This window comes from Echiichthys vipera (assembly GCF_963691815.1).
Source record: "Echiichthys vipera genome assembly, chromosome: 19".
NCBI lineage: Eukaryota > Metazoa > Chordata > Actinopteri > Perciformes > Trachinidae > Echiichthys > Echiichthys vipera.
In genome coordinates, this window is record NC_139844.1 from 22,197,599 (window position 1) to 22,217,249 (window position 19,651).

Here is a 19,651-nt window from a genome sequence, read left to right on the forward strand (position 1 = left end):
AGGAGTCTGAATCTTTGATATGTCGTTTGGGGTCCTGAGACGAGCGGGTAGACATCATTCACGTGCCGCTCGGACGCGTACTTTTCGATGGGCGTGGCTTTGAACATTCGCCCTCTCCAACATTTGAGTGCTCGCTGTTGCTACAAAAATGGACCAAACGACATGAAACTTGGCCTACAGACATTACTTCTGACCCTTATAAGGCTCCCAGACCCCCAACTCTGTAGACCCTCAGCAAAGCTAAGTAGCTCTGTGGGGGACTTATCGCAATGGGACTAAAACAACCTGATAGAGGGCTCAGTGAAACACGACATAGTCAAAAATCAGGCTGAAATTCCCTAAAACAACAAAAAACTTTGCCGTACATTCTCCGGATCGAACCAAGCGACTGACCTTCCACCTCTCCAGAGGTCCCAGGAGTCTGATACTCAGCATGTTTATTGCCTGTGGTGACACGATGCACAAACTCCAATTTCAGCCTCTTACCTCAATTCCTCTTTGAATTATTCCCAAAAAAACTTGCTTTAGGCTCATTTAGGCCCGATGGCACCAAACGGCTGACCTTTGACCTTTGCGAAGGTCGCAGTGATCTGATACTCAGCATGTTTATTGCCTGTGGTGACACGATGCACAAACTCTAATATCAGCCCCTCACCTTAATTCCTCTTTGAACTATTCCCAAAAAAACTTGTTTAAGGCTTATTTAGGCCCAATGGCACAAAACGGCTGACCTTTGACCTTTTCGAAGGTTCTAGTAGTCTGGTACTCAGCACCTTGACCCCGCTGGGTGTCCCGATGCACATACTCAAATTTCAGCCCCCTACCTCACTGCCTATTAGAATTATTCCCAAAAAACCTTGCTTAAGGCTTCTTTAGGCCCGATAGCACCAACCAGCTGACCTTTGACCTTTTTTCAGTAGGTCACAGGGGTCTGACACTCGACACCCTGGTTGACTGTGGCGCACCGATGGACATACTTCAATTTCAGATACCTACCTTACAGCCTTTTTGAATTATTATAGAAAAGATGGTTTTCCCTCCTTTTTTAAATTTGAATTCTTACACACTGCCTTTTTGGCCGCTGTGCGGCGACCTTTGACCCCAGGGCCCCCAGATTCGCAACAGAGGATCCCCTGGAGACACTGAACAGTAATCCAAAGACAGAAAAGCCAAAAGTTCTTTAAAATTTTAGGAACTTTGGATAAACTTCTCATTGCTGAGGATGGCTGAAGATGCAAAACTATGAGTACTTCAAAGGCTCATAATTCAAAGACAGTGAGAGGTATCAGGTCCATTCCTGTACTCAATGGAAGCTTGGACCTTGCTGCATCAAACACAGGGGTCTGTGTCAGTCTAGGTACCAGGACCAGTGAGTTATCAAGCCAGAGACTGCTTCCAAGTTCTGATCTATTGTGGTGCTCATCGGTGTAAATCTGGAAGTACTTCAAAGGCTCATAATACAAAGACAGTGAGAGGTATCAGGTCCATTCCTGTACTCAATGGAAGCTTGGACCTTGCTGCATCAAACACAGGGGTCTGTGTGACTCTAGGTACCAGGACCAGTGAGTTATCAAGCCAGAGACTGCTTCCAAGTTCTGATCTATTGTGGTGCTCATCGGTGTAAATCTGGAAGTACTTCAAAGGCTCATAATACAAAGACAGTGAGAGGTATCAGGTCCATTCCTATACTCAATGGAAGCTTGGACCTTGCTGCATCAAACACAGGGGTCTGTGTGACTCTAGGTACCAGGACCAGTGAGTTATCAAGCCAGAGACTGCTTCCAAGTTCTGATCTATTGTGGTGCTCATAGGTGTAAATCTGGAGGTACTTCAAAGGCTCATAATACAAAGACAGTGAGAGGTATCAGGTCCATTCCTATACTCAATGGAAGCTTGGACCTTGCTGCATCAAACACAGGGGTCTGTGTCACTCTAGGTACCAGGACCAGTGAGTTATCAAGCCAGAGACTGCTTCCAAGTTCTGATCTATTGTGGTGCTCATAGGTGTAAATCTGGAGGTATTTCAAAGGCTCATAATACAAAGACAGTGAGAGGTATCAGGTCCATTCCTATACTCAATGGAAGCTTGGACCCTGCTGCATCAAACACAGTTTGTAGTTTTACTATAGGTGCATGTTGTCCTGATGAGTTATTGAGACAGAAAGTTCTGCATTCCATGCTCGATGTTCCATGTTCCAAGATGAACAGGTGGCGTCTTCCATTCCTTTTTACATGTTCCAGAATGTGCAGGTGTCGTCATGCATTCCATGCTACATGCTTCAAAATATACAGATGGTGTCATATACTCCATGCTCCATGCTCCATAATGTACAGGTGGCATCATACAGTCCATGCTCCATGTTCCAGAATATACAGATGGTGTCATTTTTCCATGATCCATGCTGCAGAATGTACAGGTGGTGTCATACATTTCATGTTCCAGAATGGGCCTTGGAAAGGTACGTTTGTGAAGTGCATCATGAGTTTGGGACAAATGTTGTTTCAGACTGGGCTCAGGAGCATGTTTCAGACCACTTCAAAGGCTCATAATACAAAGACTGTGAGAGGTATCAGGTCCATTCCTATACTAAATGGAAGCTTGGACCTTGTTGCATCAAACACAGGGGTCTGTGTCACTCTAGGTACCAGGACCAGTGAGTTATCAAGCCAGAGACTGCTTCCAAGTTCACATCTATTGCGGTGCTCATATATGTAAATCTGGAAGTACTTCTGAGGTTCACATTTCAAAGACAGTAAGGCACCAAACAGCTGACTTTTGAGGTTTCTGAAGGTCATAGTTTTCTGATACTCTGCCCCCTGGCCCCCTGTGGTGTCCAGATGCACAAATTTCAGTTTCAGACGCCAAACTTAATGCTTCTTTGAATAATTAAACAAAAGCTTTGCTAAAGGCTTTTATAGGCCCGATGTCCCCAAACAGCTGACCTTTGACCTTTCTGTAGGTCAGAGGGGTCTGAAACTCGGCACATTTGTCACCTGTAGCGTCCCAATTCATATACTCATGTTTCAGCCCCCATACTTACAGCGTTTTTTAATTATTCAGGAAAAGCTTTGCTAAAGGCTTTTATAGGCCCGATGTCACCAAACAGCTGACCTTTGACCTTTCTGTAGGTCAGAGGGGTCTGAACCTCGGCGCCCTGGTTGACTGTGGGGCACCGATGGACATACTCTAATTTCAGCCCCCTGACTTACAGACTTTTTGAATTATTAAAGAAAAGATGGTTTTCCCTCCTATTTAAATGACTATTCTTACACACTGCCTTTTTGGCCGCTGCGCCGCGACCTTTGACCCCAGGGCCCCCAGATTCAGACCAGAGGATCCCCTGGAGACACTGAACAGTAATCTGAAGAAAGAAAATCCCAAAGTTCTCTAGAATTGTTTTTGCCCCTGTGAAAAACTGTAAATCAGGTCCTGTTAGACTTATACAGTGTTAGACCCTGTGGCCTGGGTGGAGGGTTTAGGAGGAGCTCCTGTTCTAGAGGTCGCAGGAGTCTGAATCTTCTATATGTTGTTTGGGGTCCTGAGACGAGTGGGTAGACATCATTCACGTGCCGCTCGGACGTGTACTTTTCGATGGGCGTGGCTTTGAACATTCGCCCTCTCCAACATTTGAGTGCTTGCTGTTGCTACAAAAATGGACCAAAGGGCATGAAACTTGGCCTACAGACATTACTTTTGACCCTTATTAGGCTCTCAGACCCCCAACTCTGTAGACCCTCAGCAAAGCTAAGTAGCTCTGTGGGGGTGCTACAGTCCCCTGCGGAGCTCCTGTATCACAAACCACCATATCAGACAGGAGGAGGTGGAGGAGGAAGAGGTGGAGGAGGAGGAGAAGTGGAGGAGGAGAAGAGGTGCTGCACAGGAGAGCTCACAGCGGGGGATTGAAGGCGGAGGAGAGGAAGCATTTGGGGCAGTGAGGGTGTGTGGGGGTCTGGAGGTGTCATGGAGACGACAGAAGGCTGTGAGCTGAACCTATTGAAGAATCTGTTCAGCTCGTTTGCCCTCTCCAGGCTGCCTGGTGACCGTCTGCAGCTCACCTTACACCCAGTGATCTGCTTCAAACCAGTCCACACATCCCTCACATTGTTCTGCTGAAATTTGGCCCCCAGCTTCCTCCTGTAGGTGTCTTTACAGGTCCTCAGCATCTCCCAGTGACCACTTGGACTCACCTGAGGCAAACAGTCAAGCCTAGAGTGTAACTTTGGTACATATGTCTTCTTTTTACCCAAACAATACATTTTAATTTTTATCCCTGAATTTCAAAAGAAAATTCTCAAGGAAAGACAGAAAAAAAATATGAAGTTTGATGTTGAAATCATTCAAATTAGATAATCTATGGGCATTTTACAGCTCTGAGAATTTTGGGGAAAATGAATGTAATAGATTAGTTAGAGGAAACCATCCATTTTGCCATCTAACAGGTACAGCGCCACCTGCTGTCTGGTTGTATATTGCATGGTGAGCAATCTTGATGAAACTGGTATCAAAAAAAGCAGAAAAATATGAGGAATCCAGCGTCGAAGGAATGAACCTTCTATCTAATAAGGGTGATTTTTAAAAGCCAATTAAGTGAATTTCCAGAAATCGAAATGAGGGGATTTTCTGGCTCAGCTGGCTGAGAGAAACCTTTCTGGCTTGGTCTCGTCTCTCTAGGACCTTTCTAAAAATTTGGGAAATGGTTAGGGTTACCCCTTGTTAGGGTTAGGGTTGGGGTTAGGGTTAGGTTTGGGGTTGGGGTTAGGGTTAGGGTTGGGGTTAGGGTTAGGGTTGGGGTTGGGGTTAAGGTTAGGGTTAGGGTTAGGGTTGGGGTTGGGGTTAGGGTTAGGGTTAAGGGTTAGGGTTAGGGTTAGGGTTAGGGTTAGGGTTAGGGTTTAGATTAGGGTTAGGGTTGGGGTTAGGGTTGGGGTTGAGATTAGGGTTGGGGTTAGGGTTAGGGTTAGGGTTAGGGTTGGGGTTGGGGTTGGGGTTAGGGTTAGGGTTGAGATTAGGGTTAGGGTTAGGGTTAGGGTTGGGGTTGGGTTTGGGGTTGGGGTTAGGGTTAGGGTTAGGGTTAGGGTTAGGGTTTAGATTAGGGTTAGGGTTAGGGTTGGGGTTGGGGTTGGGGTTAGGGTTAGGGTTAGGGTTTAGATTAGGGTTAGGGTTAGGGTTAGGGTTGGGGTTAGCGTTTTTAGTTGTTTTTTCACGTTTTTGTGATGTTTTCATCTGTTTAAAGTAGTTTTTCTGTTTTGCTTCTGTTTTTAGTCGTTTTTTTCATTTTTTTGGGTGTTTTGCGTCTGTTTTTAGTCGTTTTTTCACCTTTTTGTGGTGTTTCGCGTCTGATTTTAGTTGTTTTTTCACATTTTAGTGATGTTTTGCGTCTCCTTTTAGTTGTTTTTTCACATATTTGTGATGTTTTGCTTCTGTTTTTAGTCGTTTTTTTCAGTTTTTTGGGTGTTTTTCCATCTGTTTTTAGTAGTTTTTTCACATTTCTGTGGAGTTTTTCATCTGTTTTTAGATGTTTTTTCACGTTTTTGTGGTGTTTTTCATCAGTTTAAAGTCGTTTTTCATGTTTTTTTGGTGTTTTGCGTCTGTTTTTAGTATTTTTTTCACATTTTTGTGGAGTTTTTCATCTGTTTTTAGTCGTTTTTCACGTTTTTGTGGTGTTTTTCATCTGTTTACAGTCGTTTTTCACGTTTTTGTGGTGTTTTGCTTCTGTTTGTAGTCGTTTTTTCCACTTTTTTTGGTGTTTTGCGTCTGTTTAGTCGTTTTTTTACATTTTTGGGGTGTTTTGCGTCTGTTTAGTTGTTTTTAAACTTTTTGTGGTGTTTTGCGCCTGTTTATATTTGTTTTTTCACATTTTTATGGTGTTTTCATCTGTTTTTAGTCGTTTTTTCACGTTTTTGTGGTGTTTTGCGTCTCTTTTTAGTTGTTTATTCACTTTTTTGTTGTGTTTCGCGTCTGTTTTTAGTCGTTTTTTCACATTTTTGTGGTGTTTTGCGTCTCTTTTTAGTTGTTTATTCACATTTTTGTGGTGTTTTGCTTCTGTTTTTAGTCTTTTTTTCACTTTTATGGTGTTTTGCGTCTGTTTTTAGTCATTTTTTTGGGACTTCGCCTACCCCCCTAATTATGGCCACGCGCTTTCCATTGGTACCAAAATGGAGTCTCTATGAAGTTCCTATCAAAAGTTATGGCCTATTTAAAATAGGGTTAAGGTTTGAGATTAGGGTTAGGGTAAGGGCTGGGGGTTAGGGTTAGGGTTGGGGTTGGGGTTGGGGTTAGGGTTAGGGTTGGGGTTAGGGTTAGGGATGGGGTTGGGGTTAGGGTTAGGGTTAGGGTTGGGGTTAGGGTTAAGGTAAGGGTTGGGGTTAGGATTGGGGTTGGGGTTGGGGTTGGGATTAGGGTTAGGGTTAGGGTTGGGGTTGGGGTTAGGGTTAGGGTTGGGGTTGGGGTTAGGGTTAGGGTTGGGGTTAGGGTTAGGGTTGGGGTTGGGGTTGGGGTTAGGGTTAGGGTTGGGGTTAGGGTTAGGTTTGGGGTTGGGGTTAGGGTTAGGGTTGGGGTTAGGGTTAGGGTTAGGGTTGGGGTTGGGGTTAAGGTTAGGGTTAGGGTTAGGGTTGGGGTTGGGGTTAGGGTTAGGGTTAAGGGTTAGGGTTAGGGTTAGGGTTAGGGTTAGGGTTAGGGTTTAGATTAGGGTTAGGGTTGGGGTTAGGGTTGGGGTTGAGATTAGGGTTGGGGTTAGGGTTAGGGTTAGGGTTAGGGTTGGGGTTGGGGTTGGGGTTAGGGTTAGGGTTGAGATTAGGGTTAGGGTTAGGGTTAGGGTTGGGGTTGGGTTTGGGGTTGGGGTTAGGGTTAGGGTTAGGGTTAGGGTTAGGGTTTAGATTAGGGTTAGGGTTAGGGTTGGGGTTGGGGTTGGGGTTAGGGTTAGGGTTAGGGTTAGGGTTTAGATTAGGGTTAGGGTTAGGGTTGGGGTTAGCGTTTTTAGTTGTTTTTTCACGTTTTTGTGATGTTTTCATCTGTTTAAAGTAGTTTTTCTGTTTTGCTTCTGTTTTTAGTCGTTTTTTTCATTTTTTTGGGTGTTTTGCGTCTGTTTTTAGTCGTTTTTTCACCTTTTTGTGGTGTTTCGCGTCTGATTTTAGTTGTTTTTTCACATTTTAGTGATGTTTTGCGTCTCCTTTTAGTTGTTTTTTCACATATTTGTGATGTTTTGCTTCTGTTTTTAGTCGTTTTTTTCAGTTTTTTGGGTGTTTTCCATCTGTTTTTAGTAGTTTTTTCACATTTCTGTGGAGTTTTTCATCTGTTTTTAGATGTTTTTTCACGTTTTTGTGGTGTTTTTCATCTGTTTAAAGTCGTTTTTCATGTTTTTTTGGTGTTTTGCGTCTGTTTTTAGTATTTTTTTCACATTTTTGTGGAGTTTTTCATCTGTTTTTAGTCGTTTTTCACGTTTTTGTGGTGTTTTTCATCTGTTTACAGTCGTTTTTCACGTTTTTGTGGTGTTTTGCTTCTGTTTGTAGTCGTTTTTTCCACTTTTTTTGGTGTTTTGCGTCTGTTTAGTCGTTTTTTTACATTTTTGGGGTGTTTTGCGTCTGTTTAGTTGTTTTTAAACTTTTTGTGGTGTTTTGCGCCTGTTTATATTTGTTTTTTCACATTTTTATGGTGTTTTCATCTGTTTTTAGTCGTTTTTTCACGTTTTTGTGGTGTTTTGCGTCTCTTTTTAGTTGTTTATTCACTTTTTTGTTGTGTTTCGCGTCTGTTTTTAGTCGTTTTTTCACATTTTTGTGGTGTTTTGCGTCTCTTTTTAGTTGTTTATTCACATTTTTGTGGTGTTTTGCTTCTGTTTTTAGTCGTTTTTTTCAGTTTTTTGGTGTTTTGCGTCTGTTTATAGTCGTTTTTTCACATTTTTGTGGTGTTTTGCGTCTGTTTTTAGTTGTTTTTTCACATTTTTGTGGTGTTTTGCTTCTGTTTTTAGTCTTTTTTTTCACTTTTATGGTGTTTTGCGTCTGTTTTTAGTCATTTTTTTGGGACTTCGCCTACCCCCCTAATTATGGCCACGCGCTTTCCATTGGTACCAAAATGGAGTCTCTATGAAGTTCCTATCAAAAGTTATGGCCTATTTAAAATAGGGTTAAGGTTTGAGATTAGGGTTAGGGTAAGGGCTGGGGGTTAGGGTTAGGGTTAGGGTTGGGGTTGGGGTTGGGGTTAGGGTTAGGGTTGGGGTTAGGGTTAGGGATGGGGTTGGGGTTAGGGTTAGGGTTAGGGTTGGGGTTAGGGTTAAGGTAAGGGTTGGGGTTAGGATTGGGGTTGGGGTTGGGGTTGGGATTAGGGTTAGGGTTAGGGTTGGGGTTGGGGTTAGGGTTAGGGTTGGGGTTGGGGTTAGGGTTAGGGTTGGGGTTAGGGTTAGGGTTGGGGTTGGGGTTAGGGTTAGGGTTAGGGTTGGGGTTGGGGTTTAGGGTTTAGGATTAGGGTTAGGGTTTAGGGGTTAGGGTTAGTTTAGAGACTTGAAACTTTGGCTACCCCCCCCCCCCCTATTTCATGGGTGCTGAGTGCACCCGTGCTAGTTTCGTTGCAATCGGACGTCGGGAACCCTTTGATCTTAAACAATTGTGTGCCTATTTTTTTCCCCTTAGGTGCTCATTTGTTGAGACTTCGCCTACCCCCCTAATTGTGGCCCTGTGCTTTCCATTGGTACCAAGATGGAGTCTCTACGACGTTCCTATCAAAAGTTATGGCCTATTTAATATAGGGTTAAGGTTTGAGATTAGGGTTAGGGTTGGGGTTGGGGTTAGGGTTAGGGTTAGGGTTGGGGTTGGGGTTAGGGTTAGGGTTGGGGTTGGGGTTGGGGTTAGGGTTAGGGTTGGGTTTGGGGTTAGGGTTGGGGTTAGGGTTAGAGTTGGGGTTGGGGTTGGGGTTAGGGTTAGGGTTTAGATTTGGGTTAGGGTTGGGGTTAGGGTTAGGGTTGAGATTAGGGTTGGGGTTAGGGTTAGGGTTAGGGTTCGGGTTGGGGTTGGGGTTAGGGTTAGGGTTTAGATTAGGGTTAGGGTTGGGGTTAGGGTTAGGGTTGAGATTAGGGTTAGGGTTAGGGTCGGGGTTGGGGTTGGGGTTAGGGTTAGGGTTTAGATTAGGGTTAGGGTTAGGGTTGGGGTTGGGGTGCGGGTTAGGGTTAGGGTTAGGGTTTAGATTAGGGTTAGGGTTGGGGTTGGGGTTAGCGTTTTTAGTCGTTTTTTCACGTTTTTGTGATGTTTTCATCTGTTTAAAGTAGTTTTTCATGTTTTTTTGGTGTTTTTCATCTGTTCAAAGTCGTTTTTTCATGTTTTTTTGGTGTTTTGCTTCTGTTTTTAGTCGTTTTTTTCATTTTTTTGGGTGTTTTGCGTCTGTTTTTAGTCGTTTTTTCACCTTTTTGTGGTGTTTCGCGTCTGATTTTAGTTGTTTTTTTACATATTTGTGATGTTTTGCTTCTGTTTTTAGTCGTTTTTTTTCAGTTTTTTGGGTGTTTTTCCATCTGTTTTTAGTAGTTTTTTCACATTTTTGTGGAGTTTTTCATCTGTTTTTAGATGTTTTTTCACGTTTTTGTGGTGTTTTTCATCTGTTTAAAGTCGTTTTTCATGTTTTTTTGTCGTTTTGCGTCTGTTTTTAGTATTTTTTTCACATTTTTGTGGAGTTTTTCATCTGTTTTTAGTCGTTTTTCACGTTTTTGTGGTGTTTTTCATCTGTTTACAGTCGTTTTTCACGTTTTTGTGGTGTTTTGCTTCTGTTTTTAGTCGTTTTTTCCACTTTTTTTGGTGTTTTGCGTCTGTTTAGTCGTTTTTTTACATTTTTGTGGTGTTTTGCGTCTGTTTTTAGTTGTTTTTTCACATTTTTGTGGCTTTTTGCTTCTGTTTTTAGTTGTTTTTTTTCACTTTTATGGTGTTTTGCGTCTGTTTTTAGTCATTTTTTTGGGACTTCGTCTACCCCCCTAATTTTGGGGTTAGGGTTAGGGTTAGGGTTGGGGTTGGGGTTATGGTTAGGGTTGGGGTTTAGGGGTTAGGGTTAGGGTTGGGGTTTAGGGGTTAGGGTTAGTTTAGAGACTTGAAACTTTGGCTACCCCCCCCCCCCCCCCTATTTCATGGGTGCTGAGTGCACCCGTGCTAGTTTTGTTGCAATCGGACGTCGGGAACCCTTTGATCTTAAACAATTGTGTGCCTATTTTTTTCCCCTTAGGTGCTCATTTGTTGAGACTTCGCCTACCCCCCTAATTGTGGCCCTGTGCTTTCCATTGGTACCAAGATGGAGTCTCTACGACGTTCCTATCAAAAGTTATGGCCTATTTAATATAGGGTTAAGGTTTGAGATTAGGGTTAGGGTTAGGGTTGGGGTTGGGGTTAGGGTTAGGGTTGGGGTTGGGGTTGGGGTTAGGGTTAGGGTTGGGTTTGGGGTTAGGGTTGGGGTTAGGGTTAGGGTTGGGGTTGGGGTTAGGGTTAGGGTTTAGATTAGGGTTAGGGTTGGGGTTAGGGTTAGATTTGAGATTAGGTTTGGGGTTAGGGTTAGGGTTAGGGTTAGGGTTGGGGTTAGGGTTGGGGTTGGGGTTGGGGTTGGGGTTAGGGTTAGGGTTAGGGTTTAGACTAGGGTTAGGGTTAGGGTTGGGGTTGGGGTTGGGGTTAGGGTTAGGGTTAGGGTTTAGATTAGGGTTAGGGTTAGGGTTAGGGTTGGGGTTGGGGTACGACGTTCCTATCAAAAGTTATGGCCTATTTAATATAGGGTTAAGGTTTGAGATTAGGGTTAGGGTTAGGGTTGGGGTTGGGGTTAGGGTTAGGGTTGGGTTTGGGGTTAGGGTTGGGGTTAGGGTTAGGGTTGGGGTTGGGGTTAGGGTTAGGGTTTAGATTAGGGTTAGGGTTGGGGTTAGGGTTAGGGTTGAGATTAGGGTTGGGGTTAGGGTTAGGGTTAGGGTTAGGGTTAGGGTTGGGGTTGGGGTTGGGGTTAGGGTTAGGGTTAGGGTTGGGGTTAGGGTTAAGGTAAGGGTTGGGGTTAGGGTTGGGGTTGGGGTTGGGGTTGGGGTTAGGGTTAGGGTTAGGGTTGGGGTTGGGGTTAGGGTTAGGGTTGGGGTTTAGGGGTTAGGGTTAGGGTTGGGGTTTAGGGGTTAGGGTTAGTTTAGAGACTTGAAACTTTGGCTACCCCCCCCCCCCCCCTATTTCATGGGTGCTGAGTGCACCCGTGCTAGTTTTGTTGCAATCGGACGTCGGGAACCCTTTGATCTTAAACAATTGTGTGCCTATTTTTTTCCCCTTAGGTGCTCATTTGTTGAGACTTCGCCTACCCCCCTAATTGTGGCCCTGTGCTTTCCATTGGTACCAAGATGGAGTCTCTACGACGTTCCTATCAAAAGTTATGGCCTATTTAATATAGGGTTAAGGTTTGAGATTAGGGTTAGGGTTAGGGTTGGGGTTGGGGTTAGGGTTAGGGTTGGGGTTGGGGTTGGGGTTAGGGTTAGGGTTGGGTTTGGGGTTAGGGTTGGGGTTAGGGTTAGGGTTGGGGTTGGGGTTAGGGTTAGGGTTTAGATTAGGGTTAGGGTTGGGGTTAGGGTTAGATTTGAGATTAGGTTTGGGGTTAGGGTTAGGGTTAGGGTTAGGGTTGGGGTTAGGGTTGGGGTTGGGGTTGGGGTTGGGGTTAGGGTTAGGGTTAGGGTTTAGACTAGGGTTAGGGTTAGGGTTGGGGTTGGGGTTGGGGTTAGGGTTAGGGTTAGGGTTTAGATTAGGGTTAGGGTTAGGGTTAGGGTTGGGGTTGGGGTACGACGTTCCTATCAAAAGTTATGGCCTATTTAATATAGGGTTAAGGTTTGAGATTAGGGTTAGGGTTAGGGTTGGGGTTGGGGTTAGGGTTAGGGTTGGGTTTGGGGTTAGGGTTGGGGTTAGGGTTAGGGTTGGGGTTGGGGTTAGGGTTAGGGTTTAGATTAGGGTTAGGGTTGGGGTTAGGGTTAGGGTTGAGATTAGGGTTGGGGTTAGGGTTAGGGTTAGGGTTAGGGTTAGGGTTGGGGTTGGGGTTGGGGTTGGGGTTAGGGTTAGGGTTGAGATTAGGGTTAGGGTTAGGGTTGGGGTTGGGTTTGGGGTTGGGGTTAGGGTTAGGGTTAGGGTTTAGATTAGGGTTAGGGTTAGGGTTAGGGTTAGGGTTGGGGTTGGGGTTGGGGTTGGGGTTGGGGTTAGGGTTAGGGTTAGGGTTAGGGTTTAGATTAGGGTTAGGGTTAGGGTTAGGGTTGGGGTTGGGGTTAGCGTTTTTAGTCGTTTTTTCACGTTTTTGTGATGTTTTCATCTGTTTAAAGTAGTTTTTCATGTTTTTTTGGTCTTTTTTGGTGTTTTTCATCTGTTTAAAGTCGTTTTTTCATGTTTTTTTGGTGTTTTGCTTCTGTTTTTAGTCGTTTTTTTCAGTTTTTTGGGTGTTTTGCGTCTGTTTTTAGTCGTTTTTTCACCTTTTTGTGGTGTTTCGCGTCTGATTTTAGTTGTTTTTTCACATTTTAGTGATGTTTTGCGTCTCCTTTTAGTTGTTTTTTCACACATTTGTGATGTTTTGCTTCTGCTTTTAGTCGTTTTTTTCAGTTTTTTGGGTGTTTTTCCATCTGTTTTTAGTAGTTTTTTCACATTTTTGTGGAGTTTTTCATCTGTTTTTAGATGTTTTTTCACGTTTTTGTGGTGTTTTTCATCTGTTTAAAGTCGTTTTTCATGTTTTTTGGGTGTTTTGCGTCTGTTTTTAGTATTTTTTTCACATTTTTGTGGAGTTTTTCATCTGTTTTTAGTCGTTTTTCACGTTTTTGTGGTGTTTTTCATCTGTTCAAAGTTGTTTTTTCATGTTTTTTTGGTGTTTTGCTTCTGTTTTTAGTCGTTTTTTTCATTTTTTTGGGTGTTTTGCGTCTGTTTTTAGTCGTTTTTTCACCTTTTTGTGGTGTTTCGCGTGTGATTTTAGTTGTTTTTTTACATATTTGTGATGTTTTGCTTCTGTTTTTAGTCGTTTTTTTTCAGTTTTTTGGGTGTTTTTCCATCTGTTTTTAGTAGTTTTTTCACATTTTTGTGGAGTTTTTCATCTGTTTTTAGATGTTTTTTCACGTTTTTGTGGTGTTTTTCATCTGTTTAAAGTCGTTTTTCATGTTTTTTTGTCGTTTTGCGTCTGTTTTTAGTATTTTTTTCACATTTTTGTGGAGTTTTTCATCTGTTTTTAGTCGTTTTTCACGTTTTTGTGGTGTTTTTCATCTGTTTACAGTCGTTTTTCACGTTTTTGTGGTGTTTTGCTTCTGTTTTTAGTCGTTTTTTCCACTTTTTTTGGTGTTTTGCGTCTGTTTAGTCGTTTTTTTTACATTTTTGTGGTGTTTTGCGTCTGTTTTCAGTTGTTTTTTCACATTTTTGTGGTGTTTTGCTTCTGTTTTTAGTCGTTTTTTTTCACTTTTATGGTGTTTTGCGTCTGTTTTTAGTCATTTTTTTGGGACTTCGTCTACCCCCCTAATTATGGCCACGCGCTTTCCATTGGTACCAAAATGGAGTCTCTACGAAGTTCCTATCAAAAGTTATGGCCTATTTAAAATAGGGTTAAGGTTTGAGATTAGGGTTAGGGTTAGGGCTGGGGGTTAGGGTTAGGGTTAGGGTTGGGGTTGGGGTTGGGGTTGTGGTTGGGGTTAGGGTTAGGGTTAGGGTTGGGGTTAGGGTTAAGGTAAGGGTTGGGGTTAGGGTTGGGGTTGGGGTTGGGGTTGGGGTTGGGGTTAGGGTTAGGGCTGGGGTTGGGGTTGGGGTTAGTTTAGAGACTTGAAACTTTGGCTACCCCCCCCCCCTATTTCATGGGTGCTGAGTGCACCCGTGCTAGTTTTGTTGCAATCGGACGTCGGGAACCCTTTGATCTTAAACAATTGTGTGCCTATTTTTTCCCCTTAGGTGCTCATTTGTTGAGACTTCGCCTACCCCCCTAATTGTGGCCCTGTGCTTTCCATTGGTACCAAGATGGAGTCTCTACGACGTTCCTATCAAAAGTTATGGCCTATTTAATATAGGGTTAAGGTTTGAGATTAGGGTTAGGGTTGGGGTTAGGGTTAGGGTTAGGGTTGGGGTTGGGGTTAGGGTTAGGGTTAGGGTTGGGTTTGGGGTTAGGGTTAGGGTTGGGGTTGGGGTTAGGGTTAGGGTTTAGATTAGGGTTAGGGTTGGGGTTAGGGTTAGGGTTGAGATTAGGGTTGGGGTTAGGGTTAGGGTTAGGGTTAGGGTTGGGGTTAGGGTTGGGGTTGGGGTTGGGGTTGGGGTTAGGGTTAGGGTTAGGGTTTAGATTAGGGTTAGGGTTAGGGTTAGGGTTGGGGTTGGGGTTGGGGTTGGGGTTAGGGTTAGGGTTAGGGTTTAGATTAGGGTTAGGGTTGGGGTTGGGGTTAGCGTTTTTAGTCGTTTTTTCACGTTTTTGTGATGTTTTCATCTGTTTAAAGTAGTTTTTCATGTTTTTTTGGTGTTTTTCATCTGTTCAAAGTCGTTTTTTCATGTTTTTGTGGTGTTTTGCTTCTGTTTTTAGTCGTTTTTTTCATTTTTTTGGGTGTTTTGCGTCTGTTTTTAGTCGTTTTTTCACCTTTTTGTGGTGTTTCGCGTCTGATTTTAGTTGTTTTTTCACATTTTAGTGATGTTTTGCGTCTCTTTTTAGTTGTTTTTTCACATATTTGTGATGTTTTGCTTCTGTTTTTAGTCGTTTTTTTCAGTTTTTTGGGTGTTTTTCCATCTGTTTTTAGTAGTTTTTTCACATTTTTGTGGAGTTTTTCATCTGTTTTTAGATGTTTTTTCACGTTTTTGTGGTGTTTTTCATCTGTTTCAAGTCGTTTTTCATGTTTTTTTGGTGTTTTGCGTCTTTTTTTAGTCGTTTTTTCCACTTTATTTGGTGTTTTGCGTCCGTTTAGTCGTTTTTTTACATTTTTGTGGTGTTTTGCGTCTGTTTAGTTGTTTTTAAACTTTTTGTGGTGTTTTGCTTCTGTTTTTAGTCGTTTTTTTCAGTTTTTTGGTGTTTTGCGTCTGTTTATAGTCGTTTTTTCACATTTTTGTGGTGTTTTGCGTCTGTTTTTAGTTGTTTTTCACGTTTTTGTGGTGTTTTTCATCTGTTTACAGTCGTTTTTCACGTTTTTGTGGTGTTTTGCTTCTGTTTTTAGTCGTTTTTTCCACTTTATTTGGTGTTTTGCGTCCGTTTAGTCGTTTTTTTACATTTTTGTGGTGTTTTGCGTCTGTTTAGTTGTTTTTAAACTTTTTGTGGTGTTTTGCTTCTGTTTTTAGTCGTTTTTTTCAGTTTTTTGGTGTTTTGCGTCTGTTTATAGTCGTTTTTTCACATTTTTGTGGTGTTTTGCGTCTGTTTTTAGTTGTTTTTTTTCACTTTTATGGTGTTTTGCGTCTGTTTTTAGTCATTTTTTTGGGACTTCGCCTACCCCCCTAATTATGGCCACGCGCTTTCCATTGGTACCAAAATGGAGTCTCTACGAAGTTCCTATCAAAAGTTATGGCCTATTTAAAATAGGGTTAAGGTTTGAGATTAGGGTTAGGGTTAGGGCTGGGGGTTAGGGTTAGGGTTGGGGTTGGGGTTGGGGTTAGGGTTAGGGTTGGGGTTAGGGATAGGGTTGGGGTTGGGGGTTAGGGTTAGGGTTGGGGTTGGGGTTAGGGTTAGGGTTGGGGTTAGGGTTAGGGTTGGGGTTGGGGTTAGGGTTAGGGTTAGGGTTAGGGTTGCGGTTGGGGTTTAGGGTTTAGGATTAGGGTTAGGGTTTAGGGGTTAGGGTTAGTTTAGAGACTTGAAACTTTCGCTACCCCCCCCCCCCCTATTTCATGGGTGCTGAGTGCACCCGTGCTAGTTTCGTTGCAATCGGACGTCAGGAACCCTTTGATCTTAAACAATTGTGTGCCTATTTTTTTTCCCTTAGGTGCTCATTTGTTGAGACTTCGCCTACCCCCCTAATTGTGGCCCTGTGCTTTCCATTGGTACCAAGATGGAGTCTCTACGACGTTCCTATCAAAAGTTATGGCCTTTTTAAAATAGGGTTAAGGTTTGAGATGAGGGTTAGGGTTAGGGTTTAGGATTAGGGTTAGGGTTTAGGGGTTAGTTTAGAGACTTGAAACTTGGGCTACCCCCCCTATTTCGTGGGTGCTGAGTGCACTCCTGCTAGTTTAGTTGCGATCGGACGTCGGGAACCCTTTGATCTCAAACAATTGTGTGCCTATTTTTCTTTCCTTAGGTGCTCATTAGTTGAGACTTCGCCTACCCCCCTAATTGTGGCCCTGCGCTTTCCATTGGTACCAAGATGGAGTCTCTACGACGTTCCTATCAAAAGTTATGGCCTATTTAATATAGGGTTAAGGTTTGAGATTAGGGTTAGGGTTAGGGTTGGGGTTGGGGTTAGGGTTAGGGTTGGGTTTGGGGTTAGGGTTGGGGTTAGGGTTAGGGTTGGGGTTGGGGTTAGGGTTAGGGTTTAGATTAGGGTTAGGGTTGGGGTTAGGATTAGGGTTGAGATTAGGGTTGGGGTTAGGGTTAGGGTTAGGGTTAGGGTTGGGGTTGGGGTTGGGGTTGGGGTTAGGGTTAGGGTTGAGATTAGGGTTAGGGTTAGGGTTGGGGTTGGGGTTAGGGTTAGGGTTAGGGTTTAGATTAGGGTTAGGGTTAGGGTTAGGGTTGGGGTTGGGGTTGGGGTTGGGGTTAGGGTTAGGGTTAGGCTTTAGATTAGGGTTAGGGTTAGGGTTAGGGTTAGGGTTGGGGTTGGGGTTGGGGTTAGGGTTAGGGTTAGGGTTTAGATTAGGGTTAGGGTTAGGGTTAGGGTTGGGGTTGGGGTTAGCGTTTTTAGTCGTTTTTTCACGTTTTTGTGATGTTTTCATCTGTTTAAAGTAGTTTTTCATGTTTTTTTGGTGTTTTTCATCTGTTTAAAGTCGTTTTTTCATGTTTTTTCCTATCAAAAGTTATGGCCTATTTAATATAGGGTTAAGGTTTGAGATTAGGGTTAGGGTTAGGGTTTAGGGTTAGGGTTAGGGTTAGGGTTTAGGATTAGGGTTAGGGTTTAGGGGTTAGTTTAGAGACTTGAAACTTTGGCTAACCTCCCCTATTTCGTGGGTGCTGAGTGCACTCCTGCTAGTTTCGTTGCGATCGGACGTCAGGAACCCTTTGATCTCAAACAATTGTGTGCCTATTTTTTTTTCCTTAGGTGCTCATTAGTTGAGACTTCGCCTACCCCCCTAATTGTGGCCCTGTGCTTTCCATTGGTACCAAGATGGAGTCTCTACGACGTTCCTATCAAAAGTTATGGCCTATTTAATATAGGGTTAAGGTTTGAGATTAGGGTTAGGGTTAGGGTTGGGGTTGGGGTTAGGGTTAGGGTTGGGTTTGGGGTTAGGGTTGGGGTTAGGGTTAGGGTTGGGGTTGGGGTTAGGGTTAGGGTTTAGATTAGGGTTAGGGTTGGGGTTAGGGTTAGGGTTGAGATTAGGGTTGGGGTTAGGGTTAGGGTTAGGGTTAGGGTTGGGGTTGGGGTTGGGGTTAGGGTTAGGGTTGAGATTAGGGTTAGGGTTAGGGTTGGGGTTGGGTTTGGGGTTGGGGTTGGGGTTAGGGTTAGGGTTAGGGTTTAGATTAGGGTTAGGGTTAGGGTTAGGGTTAGGGTTAGGGTTGGGGTTGGGGTTGGGGTTGGGGTTGGGGTTGGGGTTAGGGTTAGGGTTAGGGTTTAGATTAGGGTTAGGGTTAGGGTTAGGGTTAGGGTTAGGGTTAGGGTTAGGGTTGGGGTTGGGGTTGGGGTTAGGGTTAGGGTTAGGGTTTAGATTAGGGTTAGGGTTAGGGTTAGGGTTGGGGTTGGGGTTAGCGTTTTTAGTCGTTTTTTCACGTTTTTGTGATGTTTTCATCTGTTTAAAGTAGTTTTTCATGTTTTTTTGGTGTTTTTCATCTGTTTAAAGTCGTTTTTTCATGTTTTTTTGGTGTTTTGCTTCTGTTTTTAGTCGTTTCTTTCAGTTTTTTGGGTGTTTTGCGTCTGTTTTTAGTCGTTTTTTCACCTTTTTGTGGTGTTTTGCGTCTCCTTTTAGTTGTTTTTTCACATTTTAGTGATGTTTTGCTTCTGTTTTTAGTCGTTTTTTTCAGTTTTTTGGGTGTTTTTCCATCTGTTTTTAGTAGTTTTTTCACATTTTTGTGGAGTTTTTCATCTGTTTTTAGATGTTTTTTCACGTTTTTGTGGTGTTTTTCATCTGTTTAAAGTCGTTTTTCATGTTTTTTTGGTGTTTTGCGTCTGTTTTTAGTATTTTTTTCACATTTTTGTGGAGTTTTTCATCTGTTTTTAGTCGTTTTTCACGTTTTTGTGGTGTTTTTCATCTGTTTACAGTCGTTTTACACGTTTTTGTGGTGTTTTGCTTCTGTTTTTAGTCGTTTTTTCCACTTTTTTTGGTGTTTTGCGTCTGTTTAGTCGTTTTTTTACATTTTTGTGGTGTTTTGCGTCTGTTTAGTTGTTTTTAAACTTTTTGTGGCGTTTTGCGCCTGGGGGTTAGGGTTAGGGTTAGGGTTGGGGTTGGGGTTAGGGTTAGGGTCGGGGTTAGGGTTAGGGTTGGGGTTGGGGTTAGGGTTAGGGTTAGGGTTGGGGTTGGGGTTTAGGGTTTAGGATTAGGGTTAGGGTTTAGGGGTTAGGGTTAGTTTAGAGACTTGAAACTTTGGCTACCCCCCCCCCCCCCCCCCCTATTTCATGGGTGCTGAGTGCAACCGTGCTAGTTTCGTTGCAATCGGACGTCGGGAACCCTTTGATCTTAAACAATTGTGTGCCTATTTTTTTTCCCTTAGGTGCTCATTTGTTGAGACTTCGCCTACCACCTAATTGTGGCCCTGTGCTTTCCATTGGTACCAAGATGGAGTCTCTACCACGTTCCTATCAAAAGTTATGGCCTATTTAAAATAGGGTTAAGGTTTGAGATGAGGGTTAGGGTTAGGGTTTAGGGTTAGGGTTAGGGTTAGGGTTAGGGTTAGGGTTTAGGATTAGGGTTAGGGTTTAGGGGTTAGTTTAGAGACTTGAAACTTTGGCTAACCTCCCCTATTTCGTGGGTGCTGAGTGCACTCCTGCTAGTTTCGTTGCGATCGGACGTCGGGAACCCTTTGATCTCAAACAATTGTGTGCCTATTTTTTTTTCCTTAGGTGCTCATTAGTTGAGACCTCGCCTACCCCCCTAATTGTGGCCCTGCGCTTTCCATTGGTACCAAGATGGAGTCTCTACGACGTTCCTATCAAAAGTTATGGCCTATTTAAAATAGGGTTAAGGTTTGAGATTAGGGTTAGGGGTTAGTTTAGAGACTTGAAACCTGGGCTACCCCCCCCCCCCCCCTATTTCGTGGGTGCTGAGTGCACTTATGCTGGTTTTGTTGGGATCGGACATCGGGAACCCTTTGATCTTAAACAATTGTATGCCTCGTTTTTTTTCCTTAGGTGCGTATTTGTTGAGACTTCGCCTAATCTTAAATCTTGTCCTCTCTGGCGCTAAAATAATCCTTTACCATGCATGTGTTCAGCTAGCTTCAGGTATGCTGTTAGTGCTTCAGTCCTTGGTTGTGGTCGGTAAAGAAGTATCTATATATTAATCTGGACTTGGTCCGATTTAAACGTGACAATTCTAGTCAAATAGGGGAAAAGTCAGGCCTTGAGTTGGCCTTTGAGGCTTTCCATCAGAAATCATTCACTCTCGAAACTCAATTTGAATGATT